Source organism: Cupressus sempervirens, chromosome 5, assembly GCF_028749045.1.
Source record: "Cupressus sempervirens isolate cs-2001-9-10 chromosome 5, ASM2874904v1, whole genome shotgun sequence".
Taxonomy (NCBI): domain Eukaryota; kingdom Viridiplantae; phylum Streptophyta; class Pinopsida; order Cupressales; family Cupressaceae; genus Cupressus; species Cupressus sempervirens.
The window spans coordinates 773944407-773964516 of record NC_143122.1 but is presented as its reverse complement, the minus strand read 5'-3'; positions in this window follow the sequence as shown (position 1 = coordinate 773964516).

The window sequence follows — 20110 nt, the reverse complement described above, 5'->3', positions numbered from 1 at the left end:
AACATTTTCATTTAGCTTGTTCCTGATTACCCACCTTTTTTCCAATAACATTTTTTTCTTTAGGTCTAGGTATGAGTGTCCATATGTCATTCTTTTCAATATGTTCAATTTATTCATTCATTTCTTTTTTCCAATCCCCATTCTCCAAAACATCTTTCCCAAATTTGAGCTCAAACTTATAAAGTAAGATCATGTATCACTTTTGAGTCTTTTTCTTGTCATAATATTAGATTCATCATCTCTGATGATTTGTTCAAATGTATGATGTCTCATCACATATTTTTCTAGTTCATGTTCTTTTCTTCTTTTTTATTCAATAGGTTAAACTTGAAAAATAATTTCAAGCTCGTTATCTCTTTTTGGTTCAAGTACTGGTTCAAACTACTCATGCTTGAATTTATCTTCCTCATGTTTGAAATCCTTTGTCTTTGACTCGACATCAATTTCCTATTGCTTGGCACCTGCAGTCTACTTCTTGACAATTGGTTGCTACAACTTGACATTCTTAGTTGATTGTAGATCTACATCTTTTTTTTCACTTGCTTAGGTGGGGCGCTATGAGAACTATTATTCACATATGCCAATGAAGTGTAATCTTTTGGTTTTGTCTTCCATTCAACATCATTCTCTTTTGTAAGCTCATCAACTTTTATGTTTACACTTTCCACAACTTTGTTAGTGTTAGAGTTCAAACACTTCTAAGGTTTTTTGTTTGTGTAGTAACCTAGGAATATGGCTTCATCACTTTTAGCATCAAATTTTCCATTTCTATTATCTTTAAGTGTGTAACATTTTCTTCCAAACAATTTTAAACACTTTACATTAGGAGCATAAGCATACCCTGATTCAAAAGGTGTAAATTTTTTACCTTTCTTGTCTTGTACTCTATTCAGGGTATAAATGAGTATACTTATAGCCTCTCTCTAGTAGTTCTATGAAATATTTTCTCCATCACCAATGTTCTTGCATAATCTGTGATTGATATATTTCTCCTTTTAACTATTCTTTTTTGAGGATGGGTCCTGGGTGCTGACATCTATTTTTTGATTCCTCTATCATTGCAAATATGTTAAATTCATTGGAAATAAATTCACTACCTCTTTCAGATCTCAGATGCTTCCTTGTCTCTTTTTTAAATCTGCCCAAATATCACTTAAATAATTGAAAAGCATCAAATTTTAGTTTAAGAAACATCACAATCATTATTATAGAGAAATCATCAATAAATAGAACAAAATATTTATCTCTGCAATAAATTTGAACATGAATAGGTCCAGATAAGTTAGTATGAACCAATTCCAAAATATTATTTTATGAATATGTCTTGCTCTTGAAACTAGACTTTGTCATTTTTCCCAATTGGCATTGTTTACTCATAGCATTATCAAATTTCTTCAATTTTGTGAAACCTCTTACTCTTTTCATTTTTCTGATGACAACGAATTTGTCAAAATTTATACGACATAACCTCTTGTGTCATAACCAAATATTTTCATGAAAGTGCAAACAAACATATCTCATCAAATAAGTCTAGATAAAACTAGTTACCTACAGTTTGATCACCACTTCCAATCAATTTACCATTTTCATCAAATATTTAAATGGCCTTTCTATGAGATAATTAAACTCTATAACCTAATTTTTTAAACTTTTACATACTCAAAAAATTATAGTTGAACCCTTCGACCCAATAAACAATGTCACACTTGGTCTTATCAGTCAGTTGTATTGATCCCTTTCCTTTCACAAGACACATAACATCATTATTAAATTTAACATAGCTACCCTTGTATGGTCCAATTTTCTCAAATTTATTTATATCAGTTGTCATGTGATTAGAAAAAACACTATTGATTTTCCATCTATTAGTTTTATTCATAGAAGAGATTAGTGTTATTTTCTCATCTTCATCAAAATCTTATTTCATAGAAACATATACTACTTCTTCAACATTACTTTCAAATTTAGTAACAGTTTCTTCTTCAAAAATATAATAGGATTTCTTACATTTGTCTTTGTAATACTTATTTCTCTTATTGCCTCAACCATATCTTCTTGCTCTGTACTTTGTTTCCTTCCTTTCATCCTTGTCTTCTCTATCAAGACATCTTGCACTGGTTTGACCAAATTCATTTCATGAAAAATAGTTATAGGAATTTTACCTTTGAATTTTTCTTTATCTCTTCCAAGTCTTGTAGCCATCAATTCTTAAATTTCATCAAGTTCATAATTAGAAATATCACTTTCACTTTTCACATGTTTTCCTTTTCTGCTCTTGTTAAGAACTAGTTATGATTTTAGAGAAGATTCAACAATAGTAGGACTATAATTATCAAAATTAGACACTTCAAAAGTAACAAGCCTACCAATCACACCTTCTAGAGTTAGGGTATTACCTAGAGTACATGTTATTTCATGTATTGTAGAAACCTAAATAGCATAAATAGGAAGTAGAGTTATCAATACCTTTCTTATTACTATGTCATCCTCAACCTTTCCACTTGTACCTCTAATATATTGACAACCTCTTTGATTCTTGCACAATAATAAACTATATTTTCACATTATATCTTTCTCATTTCATCAAATTTTCCCCTTAATATTTTTTATTTGGCTCTCATGATATTATCATCTCCTACATATGTGTCCTTCAATTCATCCCACATTTCCTTTGCATTCTTGGAATATTTTATGTGATCAAACTAATCATAACTTAGGCCTAAAGAAATATCCAACATTGGATGATTTCTCTCTTGCTTATCTTTTAGTTTTGGAGTAGTCAGAGGGACCTTTTTTATCTCTACATATAAATTGTCCACAAAATCTAGTGTAAAATTGTAGTTTTCAGTTATTTGTAGCCTCATTAATCTTTGCAAGTGTCTTGAAACTTTTCTCTATAAGAACCAACACTCTCATACCATTTTTTTTAATATTTAGGATACCTGGGGGGGAGGGGGGAGGGGGGAGGATGAATCAGTTATCCAAGGTCCAAATATACCAATTAAACAAGAAATCATTTAAACAACTTCATATCTAATCATTCCACTACTTGGTCTCTACTCTAAAATTTAGTAACATCGACTAATAGTTATTATCTTAAATAAAAGACTTGAAGAATGTAAACATTAATTAGTAAAACATCACAATAACATCCACACATATTTGACACTAGGATTTTAATGTGGAAACCCAATTTTGGAAAAACTACCAACAATATTTCACAATTTTTTCACTCTTCTCATGTGAGCACTATTAGGAGCCACCCTTATTAAAGGTTACAAAATACATTGTTAAATGTGTCCTGATTAAAGGATTTAATCACCCTATTAGGAGTGGTCTAGTTAGAGGACTTTAAAATATTCTATTAGAATTTCAGCCCATTAAAGGATTTACATATGACTATTAGGTCAACCTTGATTAAATGATTTCAAATATAGTTTCCAATGGTTAGAAAGTAACAATATATTTTGATTTGTCAAGTATAACTTATTTTGCATGTAAAGATTTCAATTCAGCTCATATGTATTGATTCATTTCTTGGCCTCCATTATCATCTCTATCATGGATTCTCTTTGAAATCTTTCAAGCAATTTCTCTCATCTCTTTTCTACCTTCTGTTTAGACTTTCTATTCAATAACATCAACAAGTTCTCAAACTCTTTGGATCATACCATAGATCTTAAGGTTATGATTAGAATCACCACATGTAATGAAACTAATCACCATCTTGTTCATCATCTTCTCTTCTAGAAACTTCTCTTGGAATCCATCCCTTAGGTCATTTAACTAATCCTCTCCTAGTTCATTAAATGATCAAACTCATCAATCCTTAGCTTCAACATGCTATTTAGATCCCAAGAAATAAACTCATTTGGATGGAAATTATGATTTCTCATAAGAAATTAAAATGTTGTTCATCAGCCAACGCAAATTTCTAACACTTGGTCATTATTGGGTTACATGATAGCTACTAAATTTCTTGCTTGACACATAAATTGTGACTTGGTCAATAGCAATACTCGGTAAACATTAATTCTTCTCTTATTGTTATGGTGTTGAGCCAATACTAGCATCACTCGACATATACTTCAAGATTCTTGATCTTCTACCCTTTTGTGTAGTTATGAATATGAATTTTGTTTATCTTTCATTGCATCCTTGAGACCTTAGCATTACTATCTTCTCCACTTGTAACATGATTATCTTGGAAAAGTCCAACTAATCAAGTGGTCATTTGCAGTTTCCTCCTCATAACTCAACCTTTCCTCTAGATACTTTTGGTATAAACAACTTCTCAAATTCACTTCATCAATCAAATCAATATGATACTTAGATCAGGTAGAAAAATGTATCACCAATATGTTTGACATCAATGACAACAATTGTTTTTCTTCTAATTTTGGTTTCCAACAGGTTTCAAGAACTCTTTCAAATCTAATTTGAAGCTTTTGAGAGCATTTCAAAACCCATTGATCCCTGTATTTCTTTTCATTTAGGTATCTTTATTTCCAATTCATTCCTTAAATATTTCCTTTATAGAACTAGTGGTTAAAGTTGTGGAAGCCTTTGCACAACCCGATGATAAGGTTCAGTGATCTTAGAAAAACTTTTGGAATTTGTTCTCAGTAATTGATTTTATGAGATCCTTGTTAAAACTCACTACTTATGCTAAGGGAGGCAAGAAAAGAAATTCAATTATGTTTCAAATTAAGGGAGCTTATACAAATCCTATGCATTAAGTTGAGAGGATTTGACCTATTTTTAATATAGATAAAATGCTTTATTTTCTTACCTTCTTTTAGGCTAGCATTTTTTATTATCTTTTCATTTGATCTTTCAATTACAATTACCTATTTTTTATTTATTGGATATTGCCACAAAAAAATTTCCATAAAGGTTTTGAGTGCCCCTTTAAAAACACTGTACCCCCTAATAAAAAAACATCTAGATATAAAAAGGATAATTTATAGTTCTCATATAAATTGATGTTCTCTAACCATTCTTTTCCCTTTCTATAAAATAGAATTTTAGACACTAGCATTCAATTTACATCTTATATTAATATAATACATCTTATGTGATATCCCCAATATTATTAAAAAATAATTTTTGGTTATGTGGCCAACAATCAATGTTTTTATCTCTTGGGCCCACTTTATATTTTATTTTTGTTGTAACTAGTTGGCCTATCAAATTTTTTGTAATCCTTTAGGAAGCTTCCTTAGAGCCCTTTATAAGGAAATCTTGTAGGCTTTTTTGGGTATGCAAATTGAATTATTTTATTGTATGTAAATTCCTGTTGGAGTTTTGTGTTGTTCACCATTTTGGAAGTGAGAGATCTTCCCTACATGGCTCTTGTGGTGTTGATGGGAATTTTATAGTTGTCTTTAATTAGTTGAATCTCACATTAATATCTTCATTCCATATGGTTTTCAGCTCCCTTTCCATAGCCTTCATATTCCTTTTGCACAGCCTTGAATCTCTCCCATGCATAGCATCAGGTTCCCTCTGGCAAGACACTAGCCTCAGCTCTGTTTAACATTGTCTCGAGCTCATTCTAAAATGACCTTGCCTACCTCTAGCATGGCTTCCTCTGGTGGTTTCCCTTGGGTGGTTTTCCTCGGACACTTTCTATTGGGTGGCCTCCCTCTAGTTGTTTCCTTCAAGTGGTTTCCCTTAGGCACTTTCCATGAGGTGGTCTCCCTTGGGTAATTTCCCTCCAGTGGTTTCCCTCACATGGTTTCCTTCGGGCACTTTTCTCTTAGGTGGCTTCCATTAGGTACTTACTATTAGGTGTGTTATTAAGAACATTATAGTGGTATGAAAGTTGGTGATCTTTCTAGCCTATTGTTGATATTGGATGTCACCAAGATCTTGATCATTAGGAAGAATGGGTGAATTAAGCATAGATATAATCCAACTTCTAAGGGAGCTAAAAAGAGGACAAAAAACTAAGTTAAACTTTTTTGAATGGACAACAACATATTGGCAAGACCTTGGCGAAGGGGCAAGAAAAAATCAGTGAGACCCTTCAACTTTTGTGACAAGGAAGGGAAAATGGAGGACACAATGTGCATGGTGATAATTCTATCAATGAGAGGATTCACACAAAGTGATCCATACATGACCAATGATGCTAACATTTCCCGAATGGTTAGAACAACCCATTGAGTAAGAGTTTACCTTCCTCAAGATACAAGATCAATTTTAACAAGAGTGCTTTGATGCCAAATTTGGTGTAGAATTATCCTTCAAGAATAATGTGGAAGAAATATTCTAGGAGGTAGGTCTATTAGAAGTAGATAATACTGATAGGGGGGAGGCACCAGGGAGAAGGGAATAAGTATTCTACAATATTTTGTTAGAGTAAAGTGTTAATTTCATTTAATTTATTAAATTCTCTATATTATCTTCTTAAGATTTCACATGAAGCACATTTTGCATTCTCATTTAATAATTAATTAGTAATTATTAAATAGCATTTATCTTTTAAGTTACCATTTTCAGGTTTTGATCTCCTTCTCTAAGGATAGATCATTTGTAATTATCTCTCAACTTTTTCATTTTTGAGAATACAATTTGCATATTTTCAAAACAAAACCCTAGCATCGTCTTATCTTTTTCTTCTTTGTGAAAGGTTTTTACATGTAGGTATTCTTTGGGCTTTGCAAATTTGTTTCTCTCAAATCCTTCATGGTATTAGAGTTAGATTTTTGAGTATTTTTTGTGAAAAGAAGGGGTCTCTGATTTTCAAAGCACTTTGAGGCCGAAAAAAACTCATGGTTGGATTCAAAAGGCATCAAAGCCCCATTTTCATATAAAGTTCATCCATTTTGGACAACGTTGATCTGGGAGGCAAACTTTGTTTTCCCAACAAGGTCATATAGCCTCCTACAGACGTTTATGAGAAAATTATATATATATAATATATATATATATATAGATAGATAGATAATGGCCCATAGGCCATTTTTCTACAACATAGAGGTACCTTCCAACACCACTACCATTTAACAGTGTCATCTACACTTTCCTAGTGTTGCTCATGTGATTCTAGCTCGCTACCACTAGACACTTCCGCCACCCCTAGAATCTATCCTGCTACTACTAGGCTTTGCTTAGCCTCTGCCTCTGGTACCACTACTCAGCCAATGGTGATGTATTTTTAAATTTATTTTTTAAACAAAAAATTTCATTTTCTTGCATTTTTGGGGGCCCTGTTGTTTTTCTATATCTTGAGCATAAAGTCTTTTTTCAATCCGAAAGAAGTGCTAAAAATCTAATTCCAAGATGGAGATGATGGATAAGTTATTTTTGGGATTGTTTTCCAATTTGGTACCTATTTTGGTGCTTGAAGTCTATCGATGAATTGTATCTTTTGGAGGGCATAACTTCTTCGTTATAGCTCTATTTTATGATTCAAAAAAGTATTGAAAAGATCTCAAAAAATTACTAGATTCTTTGTCATTTTACCAGTATTTTGTACTAGGTATTTGTGATTTATTTCTAAATCTTTTATTCTCTTTTCTCACTTACACATTCCTTCTATAAGCTAGGGTTTAGTTATTTGCATTGTGGGGGTGTTTTAATATTATTTTTAGTTATTGTATTAGCATATCAGAAACATTCAAAAACCCCTTCTAAAACAATGGTCGAGACCTCTTCTTGTCTAGTAGTTCTAAGCCCACACAACTATCATACATGGAAAACCCATATGGAGTGAATTCTACGTTCAAAGGGTTTGTGGTCTTGTCTAGATATAGTGCAACTAGTTTTTCAAAGTCAATACCAGGCTTTGCATCATAGGAATAAGATGGATGAAGCCATGGATCTAATTTTTTTGAGTGTTTCAGACAACTTACAGTTTCATCTTGAAGAGTGTTCCACTCCTCAAGAAATGTGGGACAAGTTTAAAGACTTGTTTTGCACCATCAACAAATTTAGAGCACTTCAGATTGAGGCAGAGCTTACTTCTCTTGTACCCAATGCTTTCCCCTCTATTGAGGACTTTCTTATGAGGTTCAAAAAATAGAGGACTTTGTTACAGGAATGCGGGAAAGAAAAGAGAAATAAGAAATGTATCTATCTGATTCTCTCTAGGCTTTGAGGAAATTTTTTGATGTAGGAGCATCCTAAGTTGCCTTGTTATCCTGCTCATGTGCCTAGTAGTCCTTCATCTGCCTATTAGTTACTTCATGTGCCTAGTATTCCTTCATGTTCCTAGTAGTTTCTTCATGTGCATAGCAGTTCTTCATGTGCCTAGCAATTCCTTTATGTGCCTAGTAGTTCCTTCATGTGCCTAGAAATTCTTTCATGTGCCTACCAATCCAGTTTTCTTCATGTGCCTAGCAATCTAATATTCTTCATGTGCCTAGCAATTCCTTTATGTGCCTAGCAATCTAGTTTGCTTCATGTGCCTAGCAATCCAGTATTCTTCATGTGCTTAGTAATCCAATTTTCTTCATGTGCCTAGCAATCTAGTTTTCTTCATGTGCTAAGTTACTATAGCAATTCCTTCATGTGTTGAGTTATTATAGCAATTCCTTCATGTGCTGAGTTACTCAGTGTGTGCTGAGTTACTCAGTGTATGTTGAGTATTTCTTCATGTGCCGAGTTACTCAGTGTATGTTGAGTGTTTCTTCATGTGTTGAGTTACCTAGTGTATGCCGAGTGTCAATATTTGGATGTGATTTTGTGAGCTGACTTGCAGGATTTATTTTGTTTGCAACATTTATGTTAAGATATTTTCTTGGGATGAGTCTAGACCATCGTTGGGTCAGGCGTCCTCTTATGTAATGATTCTAGAATGATCTATAAGCCATTTTGGTAAGTATAAATAGAGTGTTTAGGCTTAGAGTTAGGCAAGTTTTTGGTGAAGAAGATTTTAGAGTAGAATTGAAGTTGCAAATTTGTTGTTGGATCTTTATATGTGAATGTGTTGTAATTGACTGTAACCTAGAAGGCCTTACAGTTGGGCATGTATGAAGATGTTTTCATGAATCAATAAAAGTATTTTACTCTTCTTCCTCCTTTGGTTGTTATTCCTTGTGTTTGCTTCCATTGTGTTAACTCTTGCAAGGTGGTTTGGATAGCTAGGTGAGCCTTTGGCCCTAGTTATTCATCCTTTGCCTACATCAGTTGGTATCAAAGCTTGAGGTTCATCCTTGGGGAGATTGGATTGTGTAGAATTGTGATTTGGATTTGGTTGTAGGGTGGTAGATCTGTGGATTTGACCTATAATTTGCAGAGGGTTATGATCTTGCAGGAACCTAATTTGTAAAGATGGTTCATGGTAGAAGAAATGTTGATGATGGTATATTGGATTAGTAGAGACAAATTGCAGCTAGATTAGATGTTGTAGAGATAGCCCAGAGGAGAGGAGCACATCTTGATTATGTAAGTGATGATGAAGCAACAACACCAAATCATAATCTAGAACCGAAAGAAGATCAAGATGAGGAAAGATTGTTGCAAGTTTTGTCTAGGGAAAATTCAAAGCCTTCTATAGAAGTTTTTCTCTATGATGGAAAACTAGATACCAATGCTATGTTGGATTGGATCTCTAATATGGAGAAGTTCTTTGAGTATGAAAACACTCTTGATAATAGAAAGGTGAAGATTGCAATCACTAGGCTAAAAGGTCATGCATCACTATGGTGGGAGCACTTGCAAACTAATAGACAAAAGGAGAGGAAAGGAGAAGATCAGAACTTGGCCAAAGATGGTGAACAAGGTAAAGAAAAAATTCCTCCCTGTTGATTACTAAGTTAGCCTATTGAGAAAGATGCAAAATTTGAAACAAAAGTACATGACTATGAAAGAATATATAGAGGAATTCTATAGATTGGACATCAAATTTGGACATGTAGATGATAATGTTGAGAAAATTGCAAGGCACATTAATGGATTGAGATCTAGAATACAAGATGAAATAAGTTTTATGAAGCTAGAAAGTGTAGAAGAAGCATATCAATATTCCTTGAAAGCTGAGGAGATCTTGACAAAGAAGCATGAACAAAGACAAAGAGGTAGAGGTTGTAGATTCCAAAGAGGTAGAGGTAGATCTTATGGAGAAAGTGGTAGATATAACAGTTCTATGTAGGATAAATGCAAATCTGAATGGAAAAGTGGTAATTCTTACCGAGGAGGAACTAATTCTTACTGAGGAAGAGGTAAATTTTACTCTAGAGGTGGATTTCATGGTAATTGTTTTAGATGTGGCAAAGAAGGCCATAGATCTTTTGAGTGTAGATCCTCTAAAAGTAGGCAAGGTAAAAAAAATGCTATGATTCAAGAAGATGATGAGGGTTCACCAAGTGGATATGAGGTAGGAGAAAATCTAATGGTGAGAAGATTCTTATGTAATAAAGGAAGTGGCGAGGAACCTGTTTTAAGGAGAAGTCTATTCAAAACAAGATGTAAGATTGCTGGAAAATGCTACAAAGTGATCATTGATAGTGGAAGTTCTACAAATTTGGCATCAGAGGAGCTAGTTACAAAGTTGTAGTTGCAGAGCCTGAAACATCCCAAACCCTATCATGTTTTGTGGATCAAAGATGAGCGTAAGATATTGGTAAGTGAGAAATGCCTTGTGAAGTTAAAAATTGGACATTACTTTGATGAAGTTTTGTGTGATATTATGCCCATGGATTGTTTTCATATTTTGTTGGGTAGACCTTGGCAATATGATAGATATGTTGTACATGATGGAAGATTGAAGAAATATACTCTTTGGGTAAATGGGAAGAAACATACATTGCTGCCTTTGATTGAAAGTCTAGATGAGGTTAATTGTACTACTATAAAAATTTGCATGGTTAATGGGAATAAATTTGAAAAGGAAATGAAAAGGAATCAACTCTATTTTTCCATAGTTCCTAGAGGACCGAGTGTTGGTAGTAATGGGCAAGTAGCAGAAGCTAGTCATGACTGAGTGACAGATGGTAGTATTGACTGAGTGCTAGAAGAAATTGTAGAGTTATTGCATGAGTATAAAGACATTATTGTTGATGATATCCTAGATGGTTTACCTCCTGTAAGAAGTATAAATCATTGTATGGATCTGATTCCTGAACCTAGTTTGCCAAACAAAGCACCGTATAAATTGACACCTACAAAGAATGAAGAACTTAACAGACAAGTGCATGAGTTGTTGCAAAAAGGTTTGATCAAAGAAAGTTTTAGTCCATGTGATGTACCTACTATATTAGCACCTAAAAAGAATGGAGAATGGAGAATGTGTATTGATTCTAGAGCCATTAACAAGATAACAGTGAGATATAAGTTTCCTATGCCAACGATGGATGACATAATGGATTTTTTGAGTGGAGCAAAGTATTTCACCAAGATTGATTTGAAGAGAGGCTATCATCAGATCAGAATCAGAGAAGGTGATGAATGTAAGACTACTTTCAAGACAAAAGATGGTTTGTATGAATGGTTGGTTATGCCTTTTGGTTTGACTAATGCACCTACTACTTTCATGAGGTTGATGAATGAAGTTTTGAAATTTTTTTTGGTAAGTTTGTGATTGTTTATTTGAATGATATTCTGATATTTAGTAAGACTAAGGAAGAGCATCTTGAGCATATTAGACAATTAATGTAGAGGTTGAAAGAGGAAAAGTTGCCGATTAATCTGAAAAAGTGTTCTTTTATGCAAGAGGAGATTGTGTATTTGGAATTTTTGATTTTAGTTGATGGATTAAAGATGGATCCTAAGAAGGTTAAATCAATTTTGGAATGGCCTACACCTAAGAATGTGAGTGAGGTAAGATCATTTAATGGTTTGGTTAGTTTTTATAGAAATTTTATAAAGAATTTCAGTGTTGTTTGTAATGCTATGACTGAAACAATGAGGGGAGATTAAAAGAAATTCAAGTGGACACATGGGGCTGATAAGAGTTTTGAGACTCTAAAATAAAAGGTTGTTGAATTACCTATATTAGCTTTGCCTGATTTCAACAAAGTATTTCAAGTTGAATGTGATGCAAGTGGTAATCCAATAGGAGCTGTATTAAGTCAAGAAGGTAAGCCTGTTGCTTTCTTTAGTGAAAAGTTGAATGATGCTAAAAGGAAATATTCTATGTATGACCAAGATTTTTATGCTATTGTTCAAGCATTAAAGAAGTGGAGACATTATTTGATGCCTAAGGAATTCAGGTTGTATATTGATCATAAAGCTTTACAATACTTGGGATGTCAACAAAAATTTAATCAAAGACATATGAAGTTGGTTGAGTACTTGCAAAGTTTTACATTTTTCATTAAGCATAAGAGTGGATTAACTAACAAAATTGCTAATGCATTATGTAGAAGATGCTCTTTGTTGACTTAAATGAAGGTTTAAGTTCTTGGTTTTGATGAGATGAAAGAGTTATATGATGTTGATCCTGATTTTTTTGAAGCGTGGAGGGAGTGCAAAGCACCAAATTTGATAGATCACATAAGTAAGTATGATGAGTATTTCATTGAAGAAGGTATGTTGTTCAAAGGTGTTTAGTTGTGGATTCCTAGAAGTCTTATGAGGTTGAATCTTATTAAGGAAAAACATAGTGGTGAATTAGCTAGACATTTTGGCATTGATAAGACATTGAGTTTTCTGAAAGAGAAGTATTATTGGCCACAAATGTATAAGGATGTTTCAAAATTTGTAAAGAGTTGTGGAGTTTTTCAAGTTGCAAAGAGAGTGACTCAAAATACTGGTTTGTATACACCTATTATTGTTCTTGAGAAACCTTGGACTGACATCAGTATGGATTTTGTTCTTGGATTGCCTAAGACAATGAAGGGGTATGATTCTATATTTGTTGTACTAGACAGATTTTCTAAGATGACTCATTTTATACCATGTAAGAAGACATCATATGCTGAGCACGTTGCTGAAATTTTCTTTAAGGACACTGTGAGATTGTATGGATTACCAAGGAGCATTATTTCTGACAGGGATAGTAAGTTTGTTGGTTATTTTCTACATTTCATCCACAAACAGATGCTCAAACAAAGGTTGTGAATAGAAGCTTGGGTAATTTGTTGAGATGTTTAGTTGGGAATAAGCCAAGTAATTAGGAGATGGTATTGGCACAAGCTAAATTTGCATATAATAATTCTATGAATAGGAGTACAGGAAAGACACCTTTTGAGATTGTTATTGGAATGCATCTTAGAGGTATATCAGATTTGAGAGATGTTGCTAGTGAAGAAAAACAAAGCGCTACAGGAGCAAAATTTGCTGATTTTATGGAGTCTTTGCATAGGAAAGTAAAGTTGAGGTTGGTACAAAGTAATCAAAAGTATAAGGAGAATGCTGATCAATCTAGAAGACACCATGATTTTCAAGTTGGTGATGAGGTGATGGTTCATCTAAAGAAAGGAAGATTCCTAGTTGGAACATACAGTAAGTTGAAGATAAAGAAATTTGGACCTTGTAAGATCTTGAAGAAGTTTGATAGTGGTAATTCTTATGAAGTTGAGTTACTTGATGACATGGATATATCTCCTATATTCAATATTGCAGATTTGTATAAGTATCATGAGTTAGAGGATGAATTTTTTGTATCAGATGACTATACTATGAAGAAGATTGAAGAAGTTGAATAGATATTGGATCAGAGAGTTGGCAAGAGCACAAGAGGAAAAGATTACTTTGAATATTTGGGGAAGTGGAAGAAAAAACTTATTGAAGATGCTTCATGGATTTCTCAATTTGAGTTGGATTTAGCTCAAGTTGAGACATCTCAATGATTTAGGAGAATCATTTCTTTCAACCCTAGTTGTCTAATGCAGGAGCATCCTGGGTTGCCTTTTTATCCTACTCATTTTGTTCATTTAGAAGTTCCTTCATGTGCCTAGTAGTCCTTCAGGTGCCTAGTAGTTCCTTCATGTGCCTAACAGTCCTTCATGTGCCTAGTAGTTTCTTCATGTGCCTAACAGTTCTTCATGTGCCTCGCAATTCCTTCATGTGCCTAGTAGTTCCTTCATGTGCTTAGAAATTTATTCATGTGCCTAGCAATCTAGTTTTTTTCATGTGCCTAGCAATCCAGTATTATTCATGTGCCTAGCAATCATATTTTCTTCATGTGCCTAGCAATCTAGTTTTCTTCATGTGCCAAGTTATTATAGCAATTCCTTCATGTGCCAAGTTACTATAGCAATTTCTTCATGTGTTGAGTTACCTAGTGTATGCCAAGTGATTCTTCATGTGTCGAGTTACTCAGTGTATGTTGAGTTACTTAGTGTATGCTAAGTGTTTGTTCATGTGTTGAGTTACCTAGTGTATGCCAAGTGTCAGTATTTGAATGTAATTTTGCGAGTTGACTTGTAGGATTTATTTTGTTCATGAAATTTATGTCAAGATCTTTTCTTGGGATGAGTCTTGACCATCATTGGGTCATTCTTCCTCTTATGTAATGATTCTAGAATGATCTATAAGCCATTTTGGCAAGTATAAATAGAATGTTTAGGCTTAGAGTTAGGCAAGTTTTTGGTGAAGAAGATTTTAGAGCAGAACTGAAGGTGGGAATTTTTTGTTGGATCTTTGTATGTGAATGTATTGTAATTGGCTGTAACCTAGAAGGCCTTACACTTGTACATGTATGAAGATGTTTTGATGAATCAATAAAAGTATTTCTCTCTTCTTCCTCCTTTGGTTATTGTTCCTTATATTTTCTTCCATTGTGTTAACTCTTGGAGGGTGGTTTGGGTAGCTGGGTGAGCCTTTGGCCCTAGTTATTCATTCTTTGCCTATGTCAATTTTAGATTTTCTCTTCTACCTTCGATTCCACTATGAATGCCTTGGGTCCCAGATTTACCATGCCCACTTTTGAGGTCTTTTGTGATCGAGTGACTAGAGAGCATTCCAGGCTTACACAGTTGGACATTATAAGCAATTCAAAGACATAGGAATTGGTTTCTTAGAAATCTACAAGGAAAAAAAAGAAAAAACTAAATACCAAGATAGATTTAGTAGGAAATGTGAGTTCCTCCAAGCCTACTCCTAAACCAGATGCTCAAAAATCCTCTTAAAAGGGTAAATATTTTAAGTCTCGTGAGTCTTCCACCAAGACTAATATGTTTACATGTGATCCTTGTAGGTTTTTTAGTGAGGAAGGACATGTAGTTTCTAGGTGTTGGAAACATCTTGAGAATTTGGAGGAGTCCATGCAACAACATAGTATTGCTTCTTTGAAGCCACGAACTCCTTCCTTAGGGAAAGGGCATGCTCTTTTTGCATGAAAATTATCCTCTACAACTACTTGGATTCTTGATTCCAAAGATTCACACCAAATGAAACACTCACCTAATATGGTTACTTCACTTGCTCAATGTTACTACACAGAATGTAGTTAGCAATTCTACACATCTTTCAATCATAAGTTTAGGAACTATATCTTTAGAAGGTGGTTCACTATAGGATGTTCTCTTGGTTCTGAATATTTCTATGAACCCCCTATCCATCTTACAGATTTGTCATTCTGGCTTTGGAAAGACTATTGAGTTCTCACCACATGATGTGGTTATTTGAGACCTGCATGATCCCGACTTGGTTATTGCTACAAGGAGTGTTTATTTTCAATCTCACTTATATCAATTTAATGGCTTTGAGAGCTCCAATTCTGTAGACATTTCTCTCATTGGTCATGCAAAAATAGTGGTCAAAATTTGGTATGAGTGTTTTGGCCATGTCAACTATATATATCTACAACAAATGAGTACACAGGAGCTAGTGAATGGATTACCTCAGCTCTCTTGTATTGACAATGTCTGTCAAGGTTGTGCACTTGGAAAAACATCATAGAGATTCCTTTTTGGAAGGTAGATCAACATGTGCTAAGGTACCATTCAAGTTGATACACAATGATCTTATGTCATTTCCCACCTTATCACTTTCAGGTGCTTGATATGTGCTCACCTTCATAGATTACTTCTCTAGACACACATGGGTGTACTTTTTGAAGTACAAATCTGACATCTTTGATTCATTTCAAATATTTAAGAAATTTTTGTTGAAGCATTCTAGTCTTTCTGTTAGGCGTATATGCACTAACTATGGAGGGGAATATGTGAATCAATCTTTAAAATATTTTTGTACTGAACATGGTTTACAATATCAATTCATAGTTCCCCACACCCCACAACAAAATGGGGTTGTAGAGAGAAAAGAACATAGCATTATGGGAGATGGCTGATTGTATGATATAGTCTCAAGCTATGAGTTCTTCATTTTGGGTTGAGGCTATCAATTGTGCCAACTATATTCAGATCAGATGCTTTACACACCATTGTGACACTTGACACCTAAGGAGGATTGGAATTATGTGAAGCCTAATGTTTCTACTTTGTGCATTTTTGTAGTGCATCTTGGGAATTTATTCCAGACACTCGACACAAATTTATCAAGAAGAAGACCCAAACACTCATTTTGTGACTACTATGTGGATGTGAAGACATACGAGTTGTTTGATCTTGATTCTAGAGATGTCTTGTTTTAGTGAGATGTTTAGTTTGATGAGCATTATTGTCCATCTCCAGCTTCTTTCTCACTACCCAATACTTCCTCTATTCCTCCATTGGATTATGCATCCTCAGAGGAAGATCTTGATATTGATCCCACTTCACCACCTCCACCAAGTGTTTTGAGAGTGCCCAAGTGGGCTCATGATATTGTTGATGTAGCTAGACCATTGGTAGGTGATTCTATAGATACTCTTCACACTTGTGCTTCGACTGTAGGTAGTTTACCTTTGAGCCATGCAATTTCAAATGATCTGTAGAGTTTTTCAAAGGTGATAGGACACTCAAAGTGGGATAGGGGTATGGATGATGATTACTGTTCTTTGATGAAGAACCACACATTGGATCTTTGTCCTCTTTTAAAAGGAAGAAAGCTAGTTTGGTGTCGGTGGGTGTACCATACCAAGTATGGTGCAGATGGTTCTATTGATAGGTACAAGGCATGTCTTGTTGCAAAGGGTTTTTCATAGGTTGAGGGTATTGATTACTCGGAGACCTTTTCCCATATTTCCATGATGAATTATATTCACCTTTTATTCTCTCTAGTATCTTCATGGGGATGGACAATTTATCAGATGGACGTGAAGAGTGTCTTTTTGAATGGAAACCTTCAGAGGAGATCTACATGGAGCAACCTCATAGTTTTGTGTAGGATTCTTCATTAGTATTCTATTTTTAGAGGTCTTTATATGGTCTCAAATAGGCCCCTAGCACTTGGTATGAGAAAATGGATTCCTTCTTGCTTGCTTCATAGTTCAATAAGTGTCATTCTAATCCTACAATTTACATTCATCATCATGGGGCTGACTTATTGATACTTGTGCTTTATGTAGATGACCTCATCTTTACATGTAGCTTATTCTCCATGATACAAAGTGTTCAACAAGAATTGAGAGAGAAGTTTGAGATGACAGACCTTGGAATTCTCCACTATTTTTTTGGGCCTATAGGTTAATTTGTCTTTGGATGGGATTGCCATACTCTAGAAGATATTCTATGCTCTTGATATGTTTTAGAGATTTCACAAGCTTGATTGTAAGCCTTCTCCCACATCTTTTCAGTAAGGTGTTGTTTTATCTACCACTTGCTCTACTCTTACAGTGGATTTCACTCTATACACATGTCTTATGGGTAGTTTGTTGTTCTTGACACACATATGTCCTAATATTTCCTACGTGGTTGGACTTGTCTCTCAATTATCCCATGATCCACATGAGAGTCATTGGAAAGATTCTAAATATATCTTGAGGTACATTAGTGGTACAACATGTTATGACATTCACTACACATCAAGGGATCCTTACATTGTTGGTTTCTTAGATTCAGATTGAGCTGGTGATATTGATGATCACAAGTCTTCTTCTAATTTTTTCTTCTATCTTGGTTCTAGTCCCATTACATGGTCTTGCAAGAAGCAGCATGCTCACACATTATCATCTACAAAGGCATAATACAAGGCAGATATATTGGCTAGTCAGGAGGTTTTGTGGCTTCAATAATTGATAATAGAGTTTGGATTTCCTCATGATAGTCCATCCTTTCTATGGTGTAATAATCAGACTGCTATACACATTTCCCATAACCCAGTAGAGCATCAACAGACCAAGCACATTGAGCTTCACATACACTTAATCAGGCATCTAATTTAGGATGACACCTTGAGCTTGGAGCTCATTCATACTATTGAGCAGGTTGCAAACATCTTCATTAAACCTTTTACATTCTCGTGACATCTTCAGCTATGTTCTATGCTTGTGCTGAAGGAAGTTTTCCTTAGGGGTTCACAACAATGAGCTCTTCCTTCCTTCTTTTGCTTGCTATCTCTTTTTGGAGTAGAGTTTTTCCCATTGGATTTTTTCTATTTCTCTATTTCATAGAGATTTAATTGTGATTGGGTACCTCATGACACCTTGTTGCCAGGACCCAAGTTTACTTTCAGCAATACATTGTAGCTTCCTTACTCTTTCTACATTATTTGTAGTTGCATTGTTGCTCATCTTAAGGGGGGCTATTAGAGTAAAGCATTAATTTCATTTCATTTATTGAATTTTCTTTATTCCCTTCTAAAGATTTCACTGTCTGCACCTTTTCCATTCTCGTTTAATAATTAATTAGTAATTATTAAATAGCATTTACCTTTTAGGTTACCCTTTTTGGGTTTTGATCTCTTTTTATAAGGATAGATCATCTGTAATTATCTCTCATTTTTCTCATTTGTGAGAATATAATTTGTATATTTTTAGAGCAAAACCCTTTCCTCCTCTTTTCTTTTTCTTCTCTATGGTAGGTTTTTACATGCAGGCATTGTTCAAGCTTTGTGGATTTGTATTGCTCAAGTCCTTCATATTTTTCCCACAACTAGGTGTTATTAATTATATTACAACATGCATATGAAATTAAAACAACAATGTTGAATAGTAAATAAAAACATACATAGAGAGAACTCATCATATCAATAATTTTTCACTAGGGGAACCTAGGCCAAGGGATATCCCCAATGGGGATGGCACCCATAGAGTGATCCAATAAAAAAATGAAACTTGTTATGAATATTGACCTTGCTAGGAGTATATGAAGTACATATAGTGTCACAGTCCTTGTTAGTCCTTGTTAGAGGACTAGGCCTTGTAAACAACCTCAACCATGTTAGGAGTTTCTTTAACCCTATTAAGATTTGGTATTACAATAACTATATAAAAGAAGAGTTGACTACCATAACATGTAATTATATAATATTGTTCTTTTATACAAAATGAGATAGATACAAAACCTCTTTACTATTGACTATTGTACTTTGCACAATCTTATTTGACATCAAAATTTGCATCATAGATCTCTCATACAAGTTTACATTTCATAAACATAGTTTTCATAATGATCATTGAAATGTCCCTTTTCTGATTTTTATGTGATATTTCAAGCCTCTAATCAGATCCTTAAGATCAAACAATGAATCTTTCAAAGATCCACCAATTTCTCAATAAACCCCAAATTGGGTATGCCAAAAATAGTGCCAAAAACTTCACAGCTTCACATATTATTAGTAAATCTGAAAGTCGACATTTTTACAGAAATTTGAGCAGCATAACAGCCTATAAAATGAAATTTCCAGATCTATATAAAATGCACACAATAGCTCCCAAATGGAGGACAAAAACAATGCTCATCGGGCTCCCGAAAATAGCACAAAATAGCCCGGAATCACCACAAAAACTTAATAATCTACCATAGAAGTATAATCATATCCAAATAAATATTTTCAGCTCTATTTTAACATCTAAAAGTATGAAATACAGCAGCAACCAAAACTGATATGAAATACTCAACCGAAAATAACAAACTCTTACAAAAAATACACCCGAAAACCCACAAATTTGCATTGTTTAGCACAAAGGCAAACTCTGTATGAGCATGTACATGAAAAGGCTTCAAACTCACATCCTTAGCCTTCCTGGAAACCTAAAAACTCCCATTCTTAGGTCTCCTTCTCCACAGGTTTGGTAGCTTCTGAAGAATAACAAAGAAATGAGAAAAAATCAAGTTCTGGAATGAGCCTAGAATGCCTCCAAACCCCTTAAAAGAGGGCATAACCCTAACTC